The sequence below is a fragment of the Oncorhynchus keta genome, chromosome 32 (assembly GCF_023373465.1).
Source record: "Oncorhynchus keta strain PuntledgeMale-10-30-2019 chromosome 32, Oket_V2, whole genome shotgun sequence".
Lineage (NCBI taxonomy): Eukaryota > Metazoa > Chordata > Actinopteri > Salmoniformes > Salmonidae > Oncorhynchus > Oncorhynchus keta.
Genome location: NC_068452.1, coordinates 31,726,276 through 31,739,356, shown reverse-complemented (window position 1 = coordinate 31,739,356; position 13,081 = coordinate 31,726,276). Strand labels below are relative to the sequence as shown.

General features: G+C 42.2%; 1 protein-coding gene and 1 long non-coding RNA gene across 7 annotated transcripts in view; one reads left to right on the top strand and one right to left on the bottom strand.

The window, feature by feature from the left end:
* LOC118365626 (protein shisa-6-like) overlaps positions 1-13,081 on the top strand; it is a 68,277-nt gene that overhangs the window by 28,726 nt on the left and 26,470 nt on the right. The gene's annotated exons all lie outside the window — the stretch shown is intronic.
* LOC118365627 (uncharacterized) overlaps positions 1-13,081 on the bottom strand; it is a 33,729-nt gene that overhangs the window by 1,229 nt on the left and 19,419 nt on the right. Inside the window, exons 3-4 of one of the 3 annotated variants that reach the window (XR_008088745.1) lie at positions 6,378-6,430; positions 1,296-1,534 (exon numbers count right to left, since the gene is read on the bottom strand). The exons of the other annotated variants lie outside the window; for them this stretch is intronic. This is a non-coding gene — a long non-coding RNA (uncharacterized LOC118365627). Of the gene's footprint in view, positions 1-1,295; positions 1,535-6,377; positions 6,431-13,081 lie in introns of those variants that run through there. 3 annotated transcript variants of the gene reach the window in all.

Genomic DNA, 13,081 nt, shown 5'->3' with positions numbered 1-13,081 from the left:
CAGTGGTGGACATGGAATTGCTTCTGTCAGCATGACGCCAACGAGCGAGCCAACACCAGAAGAGCAGCAGTGACCATACCACACCTGTCTGAATACTAATACCAGGGAGAGCAGATCTAGCATGCATAGCAGGACAGCTACAGTACTGTGCTGTATGTGGCCCAGACACTCAGTGCTACTATTGAAGAAAGGCTGTTGTTCTGTAAAGGGAGGTTCTGCCATTACGTTGAAGGGATAGCTCATTCAAAGCTGGACCAAAGCTGACACAAATGGAGCAAATGGCTGAGAGATACAAACCATCTGACACCCAAATGCCAAAACGCTGCAAGAAGCCCAGGCGGGGCTGTGTATTTGGTGGTTTGTTGGCTGTGATGTGTACAGGGAGGGACAATGTCTTAGCTAATGTGGAAAGCCGATGGAGTGTCTACATTTTCCAGAATGTATTTACTCATAAATAGAGACACAGGTGCACGCAAACACACATGCACATACACACACACACACACTGGAATATCCACAATCAGCTCATCAGAGAGAGAGAAAACTGCTGTGAGTGCAAATCAGTGCCCAGTAGGGTGGAGAACGAGCAATGAGATGTGTGTTTTGTTATGCACATCGAATCCTCTAGCTTTTTGGCATAATGGTGGTGGTGGAACATTGAGCTGCAAGCGACAAGCTCTCATTCCAGCCACAAATGGCTGGTAATTGCAGCTCGGTGGGAATGGCGTCCCAAAATCACAATTGCGGCTGATGCATAGTCATCACACACTCTCCGCTGGCTGCTTCATTAGGCAACACCTCAGAGTAGATTTAGTGTGACGAGAAGAAGAAGGACAGGCCCATACACACACACACACACATATATATATATATATATATATATATATATATATATATATATATATATATATATATATATACACACTGAGTGTTCAAAACGTTAGGAACACCTTCCTAATATTGATTTGCAGCCCCTTTTGCTCTCAGAACAGACTCAATTCATCGGGCATGGACTCTATAATGTGTCGAAAGCATACCACAGGGATGCAGGCCCATGTTGACTCTAATACTTCCCACAGTTGTGTCAAGTTGGCTGGATGTCCTTTTGGTGGTGGACCATTCTTGATACACATGAGAAACTGTTGAGCGTGAAAAACCCAGCAGCGTTGCAGTTCGTGGCACACTCAAACCTGTGCGCTGGGCACCTACTACCATACCCCTTTCAAAGGCACTTCAATATTTTGTTTTACCCATTCACTCTCTGAATGGCACACATACACAATCAATGTCTCAATTGTCTTGAGGCTAAAAACCTGTCTCCTCCACTTCATCTACACTGATTGAATGAGATTTAAAAAGTGACATCAATAAGGGATCATAGCTTTCACCTGGATTCACCTGGTCAGTCTATGTCATGGAAAGAGCAGGAGTTCCTGATGTTTTGTACACTCAGTGTATATCCTCTGTATCCTGTGCTGTATCCTGTAGTGTTCACTCATTCAGGGAAGCACAGTGTGTTTACTCTCTCCCAGACCTGTAACACGAACATAGTATTGACATCCTAAACAAATCCATAACCCATTCAGAAACACAGCTCTGTGTTGTTCACATTGAAGACACCCTGATGAAGGGAGTTGTTGCTTAGGGAAATGAAAAATCTAATATTTGTGGCATGTAGGAAAACGCGGGTTGACTTCAGAACTGTGTTATTGAATAAAATAGAGGTGTGAGAGTCGAGAGTGGGCCAGTATGACAGGCCTGTTATCAGTAGGCTGTCCCTTGGGTGTTGTCCTGGAAAAGCAGAAACCAGGTTTCAGCAGCAGGCAGTACTGACAGAGAGAATGAGAGAGAGGTAGAGAGAGATGGAGAGAGAAGGAGAGGGATAGAGATAGGGAGAGAGGACAGGAGAACCATGCAGAAGACTAGGGTTTTGGATTTCTGAGGGGTGCAATCCCCAATAATGTGAGACATCAATCAGGACCATTTCCTCGTGCTGTGTGGACACTTTCTATTAAAGCTCATTAAGAGTGCCAGATAGAATGCAAGGAGTCTTTTATGCTAATTTCCCGTTCATCATGTTGCAGTGTGATATCGGCAAGAGTCTGGTCCCATTAATCTGGCAATGGAGAACAGTGGCTTTGAAGGCCATATCTTATAATAGCAGCTATTTGTCTTCAAACAAATCATTGTGGTGCACGTTCTCATGAACTGTCGACACCGCCCATCAGTAATGGCATTTTCTAACACCAAAATCTTGAGAATCTTTATTTTTTTATATAGCCAAGTTGATTACAACGGCAAACTATGATTTACTGGCAAAACAAATACCTTTCAACTATAATTATAAGTCAAATTACAGTCTTATGCATCGGCTTGGGTTTAGATTATCACATATCATCGAAGATGTTTTTATGGGAAAGGAAAATAAATCATTTGCCTTTATGGAGCAGTAATGATGCATTTAGCACTCTCATCTCCTCTGGTATCCTTATCATTTCAGGTGTCTGGACACTCTCATCTCCTCTTGTAATCCTTATCATTTCAGGTGTGTGGACACTCTCATCTCCTCTTGTAATCCTTATCATTTCAGGTGTCTGGACACTCTCATCTCCTCTTGCAATCCTTATCATTTCAGGTGTGTGGACACTCTCATCTCCTCTTATAATCCTTATCATTTCAGGTGTCTGGACACTCTCATCTCCTCTTATAATCCTTATCATTTCAGGTGTCTGGACACTCTCATCTCCTCTTATAATCCTTATCATTTCAGGTGTCTGGACACTCTCATCTCCTCTTGTAATCCTTATCATTTCAGGTGTCTGGACACTCTCATCTCCTCTTGTAATCCTTATCATTTCAGGTGTGTGGACACTCTCATCTCCTCTTATAATCCTTATCATTTCAGGTGTCTGGACACTCTCATCTCCTCTTATAATCCTTATCATTTCAGGTGTCTGGACACTCTCATCTCCTCTTGTAATCCTTATCATTTCAGGTGTCTGGACACTCTCATCTCCTCTTGTAATCCTTATCATTTCAGGTGTCTGGACACTCTCATCTCCTCTTGTAATCCTTATCATTTCAGGTGTCTGGACACTCTCATCTCATCTTGTATCCTTATCATTTCAGGTGTCTGGACACTCTCATCTCCTCTTGTAATCCTTATCATTTCAGGTGTCTGGACACTCTCATCTCCTCTTATAATCCTTATCATTTCAGGTGTCTGGACACTCTCATCTCATCTTGTATCCTTATCATTTCAGGTGTGTGGACACTCTCATCTCCTCTTGTATCCTTATAATTTCAGGTGTCTGGACACTCTCATCTCCTCTTGTATCCTTATCATTTCAGGTGTCTGGACACTCTCATCTCCTCTTGTATCCTTATCATTTCAGGTGTCTGGACACTCTCATCTCCTCTTATAATCCTTATCATTTCAGGTGTCTGGACACTCATCTCCTCTTGTAATCCTTATCATTTCAGGTGTCTGGACACTCTCATCTCCTCTTGTATCCTTATCATTTCAGGTGTCTGGACACTCTCATCTCCTCTTGTAATCCTTATCATTTCAGGTGTGTGGACACTCTCATCTCCTCTTGTAATCCTTATCATTTCAGGTGTCTGGACACTCTCATCTCCTCTTGTAATCCTTATCATTTCAGGTATCTGGACACTCTCATCTCCTCTTGTAATCCTTATCATTTCAGGTGTCTGGACACTCTCATCTCCTCTTATAATCCTTATCATTTCAGGTGTCTGGACACTCTCATCTCATCTTGTATCCTTATCATTTCAGGTGTCTGGACACTCTCATCTCCTCTTGTAATCCTTATCATTTCAGGTGTCTGGACACTCTCATCTCCTCTTATAATCCTTATCATTTCAGGTGTCTGGACACTCTCATCTCATCTTGTATCCTTATCATTTCAGGTGTGTGGACACTCTCATCTCCTCTTTTATCCTTATAATTTCAGGTGTCTGGACACTCTCATCTCCTCTTGTATCCTTATCATTTCAGGTGTCTGGACACTCTCATCTCCTCTTGCAATCCTTATCATTTCAGGTGTCTGGACACTCTCATCTCCTCTTGTATCCTTATCATTTCAGGTGTCTGGACACTCTCATCTCCTCTTATAATCCTTATCATTTCAGGTGTCTGGACACTCTCATCTCCTCTTGTATCCTTATCCTTTCAGGTGTCTGGACACTCTCATCTCCTCTTATAATCCTTATCATTTCAGGTGTCTGGACACTCTCATCTCCTCTTGTAATCCTTATCATTTCAGGTGTCTGGACACTCATCTCCTCTTGTATCCTTATCATTTCAGGTGTCTGGACACTCTCATCTCCTCTTATAATCCTTATCATTTCAGGTGTCTGGACACTCTCATCTCCTCTTGTATCCTTATCATTTCAGGTGTCTGGACACTCTCATCTCCTCTTATAATCCTTATCATTTCAGGTGTCTGGACACTCTCATCTCCTCTTGTAATCCTTATCATTTCAGGTGTCTGGACACTCTCATCTCCTCTTGTATCCTTATCATTTCAGGTGTCTGGACACTCATTTCCTCTTGTATCCTTATCCTTTCAGGTGTCTGGACACTCTCATCTCCTCTTGTATCCTTATCCTTTCAGGTGTCTGGACACTCTCATCTCCTCTTGTATCCTTATCCTTTCAGGTGTCTGGACACTCTCATCTCCTCTTGTATCCTTATCCTTTCAGGTGTCTGGACACTCTCATCTCCTCTTGTATCCTTATCCTTTCAGGTGTCTGGACACTCTCATCTCCTCTTGTATCCTTATCATTTCAGGCGTCTGGACATTTTTTTCTCTGTGTCTGGACACTTGTAATATGTGGCAGACAGGCAAGCAGGAAGGCAGGCGAGTGCAGGCAGGTAGGCGGGCGGGCAGGCGGGCAGGCAGGGAAGCAGGCAGGCAGCACAGCGGTTCTATCAGACCAGATCTGTCCCTGGGCGAGTTGAGTCTTCATGGGGAGAGAGACTGCAGCTCGAGGCACATCATATTCTTCCATCTCTCTCCAGCCCCAGACAACAGGCTGAGCAAAAGGACTGTGGGTGCTGCCAACTGTGAAATGAATTGAACTTGTGATCCGAGGGGTAGAGACTAGTATTCACCCTGAGGAGGCATGTGTGTGTCCACGCAAACATTAGCCCATGACAAAGGAACAACAGAGCCCAGAGGCAATGCATCCCAGGTCAGTTTCTTTCCACACCAAGATGACTACGGACATGGCTGGATTACTGCACCAGTTGACTTGGGTGATATTGCAGCTTTTTCATTTGGCTCTTGTGAGGGATAACATTTTGGGGAAAAAATTGTGTTAAAATCTGTAGTGTTAAACATGTCAGATATTTTTCAATCATTAATATTCTCTCAACGATAATACTTCAAAGAGCCACATTATTGTTGAAGGAATAGACTTTCAACCAGTAAATCAATGATTACACAGGGGACCAGAAGGTTAAGAAAAACCGGCTGAACACATGCTCACCATTTTGGGGATATAATATAATTTTATCAGTGGACTCAAGAATTCAATTACAGTACAGCTTGCTTCTGGACACACTGATAAATATTTGTAGGGGGCTGTTACATTTTAGTGGAAAATGTATTTTTATTGTCTGCCCACCCGACACAGAGGGGATGGATGGAGGCTTGAAACAGACTGCCGATGCATGCAATACGGAGAGTAGGCCATCACAAGTGCATTGCTTTAAGCAGTTTGTGTCCCTCAAAGGGTCCCAGAAATGCAGTCTCTGGAAGGCCCCATGGATACAATGCAATATCTGCTGCCCCACATTAGATAACTACCCTGAAACCTACTCTGAGTTCAAATTGCACCAGTCACACAGCAGCAGCACTGAAATCCTTAAGGTGGATGGTTGTGGTTTAGAGTTTAGAAGTGACAAAAGGCTCTCTTCGGTCAAAAAAGTGTCTAAAATTGCAACCAATAGAGCATGATTTCACTAAGTATATATTTACATCCACTGAATCAGCTCAGTGTAAAGGACTTTAAAGCAAGGATACATGGTGAGAGGAGCAATAATATAACAGCTATCTTGAACCTGGAAGTTTTTTTTGGCTGTCCCCATAGTAAAACCCATTGAAGATCCCTTTTTGGTTCCAGGTAAAACTCCTTAGTTCCCAGGTTTTAAAAAAACTATTGGGTTCCAGGTGTCGTTAGTTGTCTTTGATTGAGAATCATACTTAGGTAGCCTGGGTTTCACTGTTGGTTTGTGGGTGTTTGTTTCCTGTGTCAGTGTTTGTGCCACACGGGACTGTTTCGATTATATTCACTTTGTTATTTTGTATTCTGTCGTGTTCAGTTTATACTATTAAAACATGGACACTTACCACGCTGCGTTTTGGTCCGATCCATGTTACTCCTCTTCAGACGAAGAGGAAATCTGTCGTTACACAGTGATAAAAAAAGCTGTGACATTACTGGAGAATGAGTGGTAAAATACCCCTCTACCTCAATAGTCTGTACTCCAGGCTAGCCTACAAGTCATGATTAACAACCTTACTGCTTCTCCCAGATCTGAACAGTATTTCAGTTCAAAACTGACCACAGATCATTTGTCAAGGAGAGATTTTTACCTCCAAAAATGGCTTGTGCATACATCAAATATTAATACCTCTCCAGAATACATTGTTATGGAAAATGTTCAGGAAGGTAGTGAATGAGTTGCTTTACTAGGCATATGATGTTCATGTCTCAAGGCGATGCTGGTCGAATATCATCTTGGTGTTACATTTCCAGGACTAAGGAAAGGCAGCATGACATTCATTTATATACAGTGCATTCGGACCCCTTGACTTTTTCCACATTTTTTTACGTTACAGCCTTATTCTAAAATTGATTAACAAAAATAAAATCAATCTACACACAATACCCCATAACGACAAAGCGAAAACAGAAACTCGAAATTTAGCTCAGGTACATCCTGTTTTCATTGATCATCCTTGAGATGTTTCTACAATTTGATTGGTGTCCACCAGTGGTAAATTCATGATTTGATTTGGAAAGACATACACCTGTCTATATAAGGTCCCACAGTTGACAGTGCATGTCAGAGCTAAAACCAAAGCCATGATGTCGAAGGAATTGTCCGTAGAGCTGAGAGACAGGATTGGGTCTGCAGCATTGAAGGCCCCCAAGAAAACAGTGGCCTCCATAATTCTTGAATGGAAGAAGTTTGGAACCACCAAGACTATTCCTAGAGCTGGCTGCCCAGTCAAACTGAGCAATCTGGGGAGAAAGGCCTTGGTCGGGGAGGTGACCAGGAACCCGATGGTCACTCTGACAGAGCTCCAGAGTTCCTCTGTGGAGATGGGAGAACTTCCATCTCTGCAGCATCACCAATCAGGCCTTTACGGTAAAGTGGCCAGACGGAAGACGCTCCTAAGTAAAAGGCACATGACAGCCCGCATGGAGCTTTCCAAAAGGCAACTAAAAGTTACTCTCAGACCATGAGAAATAAGATTCTCTGGTCTGATGAAACCAAAATTGAACTCTTTGACCTGAATGCCAAGCATCATGTCTGGAGAAAACCAGGCACCGCTCACCACCTGGTCAATACCCTCCCTACGGTGAAACATGGTGGTGGCAGCATCATGCTATGGGGATGTTTTTCAGCGGCAGGGACTGGGAGACTAGTCAGAATTGAGGGAAAGTTGAACGAAGCAAAGTACAGAGGGATCCTTGATGAAAACCTGCTCCAAAGCACTTAAGACCTCAGACTGGGGCAAAAGTTCACCTTCTAACAGGACAATGATCCTACACACACAGCCAAGACAGCGCAGGAGTGGCTTCGGGAGAAGTATCTGAATATCTCTTTGAGTGGCCCAGCCAGAGCCCGGACTTGAACCTGATTGAACATCTCTGGACAGACCTGAAAATAGGTGTGTCCTGCGACGCACCCCATCCAATCTGACAGAACTTGAGAGGATCTGCAGAGAAGAATGGGAGAAATTCCCCAAATACAGGTGTGCCAAGCTTGTAATGTCATACCCAAGAAGACTCGACGCTATAATCGATGCCCAAGGTGCTTCAACAAAGTACTGAGTAAAGGGTCTGAATACTTACGTGAATGTAAGATTTCATTTTATTTAAATTATTTTTTGAAAACATTTCTTAAAACCTTGTCATTATGGGGTGTTGTGTGTAGATTGAGGAAGGGGGAAAACGATTTAATCCATTTAAGAATAAGGCTGTAATGTAACAAAATGTGGAAATCAAATCAAATCAAAAAAGTGAAGGGGTCTGAATACTTTACAAATGCTCTGTATAGCATTCAGAATATAGCGATATTTAATTAGAATGCTTTGAATATGGCGTTCAAATATTATGACCTTCATGAACACAACCATCTGTGTTGCAAATGGAGGCTGCTTTACTTAATCAATTATAACGTCTAAGCTTTTAAGCCGCATTCCTCCAAATATCTGAGATATGCATAATAATGACCTCATTACAGAAGACACGGCAGAGTGCTTGGGCATTGTGTTGGGGAGATTGGATGCAAAACCCACTTTTATCATTTGTAATCTATCCTTCATAGGACCCCGAAGAAGAAGAAAATGGAGGAAGGCAGATTGTAGGGGAACAAGACAGCGTCAGGCTTTTCATTGAGAAACCAGCCAGTCAGTTCAAAATTGAAACCAGACTGATTCATTCTAGGCACGAATGCAGCTCCAGCCATCTACGGTGTTTGTGATGCAGTCTATTGCAAGGTTCATGAAAAGACACTTTATCAATGACATGGGCTACAGCATCTACAAAGAAAATGTATCAACTGTTACCAATTTTGAAAAAGAAGCTAGGAAAATATATCAGAAGAAAATAGTGGTGTTCACTGAGAATATCTTAGATATTTCCCCTTTCCCCCTAGACTTCTCCCAGATCTTTAATTTCTCTAACTTTAAATGTTTTGCAGCTATGTTTTGGTCTTAAACATTTAAACCATTCATTGACATGTGCACATTTGATTTGACATCACACTTGTATTACTCAAACAACAATTGGTAGTTAGAGTCTTGTCCCATCGTTGCAGCTCCTGTACGAACTCAGGAGAGACAAAGGTTGAGAGCCATGCGTCCTCCGAAACATGATCCTGCCAAGCTGCACTGCTTCTTGACACACTGCTTACTTAACCTGGAAGCCAGACGCACCAATGTGTCAGAGGAAACACCGTACAACCAAAGTCACACGGAGTCACTAGAGCATGATGGGACAAGGAGATCGCGGCCGGCTAAACCATCCCCTAACCCGGACGACGCTGGGCCAATTGAGCGCCGCCTCATGGGTCTGCTGGTCGCGGCCAGCTGCAACACAGCCTGGAATCAAACCCGGTCTGTAGTGATGCCTCAAGCACTGCAATGCAGTGCATTTCCACTTACAAGTCTGTGTGTTTGTCATATGTGCAGTGTGGTAATGCCATATATAAAAAATGATGTATCAAAAGTTCCTGTTTTCTGCTTTACTTCGAGGCTGAAGCATCTCCACGAGCCAAACTAACAAATTCTCTCTCCTCTTCTCCAATGCCCTCTGACTCCAATCATCTTTTCACCACATCTATCTCCATAACATTATTTCACCAAGTGTTCCACAGAATACCAGGTATGGTCCACTTACTTCAAAATCTTGTTACTTGTGGTGCTCAATGACCACTTTAAAGTCTTTCATACACAGCATGAGATTGACAATTGCCAGACGTGCTAGACGAAAAGTGATCATCATAAGCCCTATTTTGCACCAGAGAATGACCAGATGATGAGAAGGGTTATTCATTGTGGTGGAGGGAAGTGAATAAGAGTATCTTTCTTCAGTCATCTCAACATCTCAGTACATAAGACAATCACCCCACTCCTACTCCACTTCTTAAGCTTAATCGTCATTTCATCTGATCCATTAGTTCCAGTCAGCAGATGAAAAGTCAACCTGAGGCCTGATCCAGTTGACCATGCCTTAACATGTCTCCTAATGGGATCTCAAACATGAATCACTTTCACATTCATTCCAAAAAATGACATTTACAGTATTATAGCTTAAATGCCCAATGCAGTCATTTTTATCAACATATTAATAATAGTTTGTGAAAACTATTTAATTAATTTACGACCTGGTGATGTCACCATGCAGGCCACAACTCCATCCCACCAAAACAGGCTGACATTTCAGGTGGTCTTTTCAAACAGCTCTTACACTAAAATGGCATTATCATCGTTTTCCTTGTTTTGACTGCACCAGGTTTTTGTGTGTATACACACACACTCACACACACACACACACACACACACACACACACACACACACACACACACACACACACACACACACACACACACACACACACACACACACACACACACACACACACACACACACACACACACAGTACGGAGCATTCCAAGTAATTTACAGAACTTGTTCTGGAGTGTTGAACTTTTCATAGTAGTTCTCGCAATTAGCCGTAAATGGTTGGCAGGGATCCAAGATGAATGGAGTAGAGCATCTCATCCTATGATCATTTGTTCTGCATCCCATTGAAGTGATGTCCTCGGTGACAACGTAAAGTTTGATCAGCAACGTTGTTGTAATATCATAACCATTGACAAACAGCCAGGGTTGCTCATGAGAGAGTGTAGTTTATTACAGAAAGGCCTCCGGCTGGCCTACATAGAATAGTGTATTACACCACATCACATTCAACCCCATCTGACGAAACCAGTTATGCTCTGCTGGTTTTAACATGATTGTCTTCTCTTTGAAGACATCACCATTCTCTATTGGACTTGATATCATAACCTTAAAAGGCCTCAGACTGTGGCCAAAGTTTGCTGTTAGCCCAAAAAGTCAGGCAGAGCGAACAGAATTTCATTAGCATCTGTCTGTTCACGTCTTCTGAAGTTGTATGCATCGAGGCACTGTGCTGTAGTCGTATAGCCATCTGGGCATCTCTTCTCTGAGCACGGCATTGCATGCACAGTTAATTAAATGTGTACACACCCTGGTTTGATTAATCTGCCCACAGGGGTTTGTCAACGTTATTTATGATAACCAAAATAATGCAGTTCAGCTCTACACATCCATGTTGGGATGTAAGAAAGCAGAAACAACATTTGAATATTGCCTAGCATTTTAAATGCATAACGTTTTATATATGAAACGAGTAGTAGACCAACAACAAGAAAGACTCCCTCAAATTGTATAGACTTACTGATTACTGCATGTTACATTAAAGCGGTGTTGGTCTTTAGCAAATTAAAGCCATTTAGAATACCATTACACACATTACGATTTAAAGGACTTCATTGGGATGCATAGGCGTCTGACATTTTGCCTTGGCAATGCCAGTACTCAGTGGAAGTGACTAGACAGACAATTAAAATGTCCTAGCCAAGGAAAAGGCTTAAAAACGCAGACTGACAATAAGACGCAATGAAGCCCAAGCCAGATAACGAGATCAGGGAGAGGAAATGAAATCTACAGTGAGTGCTGGCACTTGACCCCATTATTCAGAGTGAGCGGAGAGGTGTGTCTCGGCTTTATTGCCCTTTGCACTGACTGCGTTCATTTGAGAAAATGATATGATCTTTGTTGCTGCTCATGGCCTAGTTTCAACACTGAAACAAATTAAGTTATGATTAGACACCTCATTGGAGATTTTTATTTGAAATGACCTCAGATTGGATTGTTTTAGACTGTTCAAAGTTGTTCAAAGTTGTTCTGTCGAACTACCACCAAACTTTCTGATTCATGTGTTTTTGAGGAAAGTTTTAAACCTAACAATTACCAACATTGGCATAACTTGTTTATTTAGGTGTGTGCATAGATATCATACAATTTATTACATGTTTTGATTTATTTCTGTGGGTGTGTGTTTTTCAGGGTGCAGACTATCACAGCAGCTGCCGTTCTTATATCAACACCTCTATCAGAGGCTGTCACCATATATGAGGTTACCATAGAAACACAGCCCAGGAAATTGTGTTTTCATACTGCTTTGCAATAGATTGATGTTTGATATACCGTACTTGGGGTTGGGTGTGGACCTGAAGTTTACACTCAATATGCATGGTAATATCCCTCTGGTCCTGCCTGGGTTGTGTGCCGAGAGGCTCCAAGACATGTTCTCACAGCTGCAGCCAGCCTGTTGACATACTGTGTGGAATGGCTGGATTCTAATGAAACCAGGGGATCCACAGGCTTAATGAGGTGGAGAAATTATCGAGTTTTCCCACCACGCTGCCAGGGAAGACAGATGCTCAGTAGGCAGAGGTTTCGCTTTTCATGTCGGGAATGCAGAACACATTTTAATGCACACTACGTTGTCTGGAGTGGTTATTGCATGAAACATATTCTCATTACCAGGTCTTAATGGAAGATAGAGTGATCTGATGATAATTGACATTCACGTTGGCTGTGTTGCATCGGCTGAACAGGGGTACATTTTTGGCAAGGTTTGGTTACTGGGGGACCACAAATCCATTAAACTCTTCAATTGGTTGAGAACAGTTCTTTTTATAGTCTGCCACAAGAGATAATTCAGCCAACCATCCTGTTTGTTTCAATAACACTGAATATGAGAGATCTCCAGATTTTCTACATTTGAAGGTTCTTATTATTATGTGGCCAAATAATTATCCTAAAATAAGTCCCTCTGTAAATTCGATCTGATGTAAACAAATGTTTTTATTATATATTTACAAATGTATTATACAAGTAAACGCGTTAAATTATTATTTATGTACAACTTTATCTTCTTAGTGTTACCAGCACCATGCTCCTACCAGCGGAATCATTTTGACCTCGTTGATCTTTGAAAAGGACTGGTAAGAATTGGGTGGGTGTTTTTGTGAATCTTAGGTAATGTAGAAGAGGCCAGGACCAGCCCATGGCTGGCACTGTGTGGAAGACAAGTCAACAGAGTTTTGTGGAGTGTAATGCCAGGCCATTACCTGGAGCAGGGGAGAGCATGACTCACATTAGATTAGAACAGTCCTCTTTCATTGTTCCCAAAGGAACACATTTGTCTTATGGCAGTCACAAAATA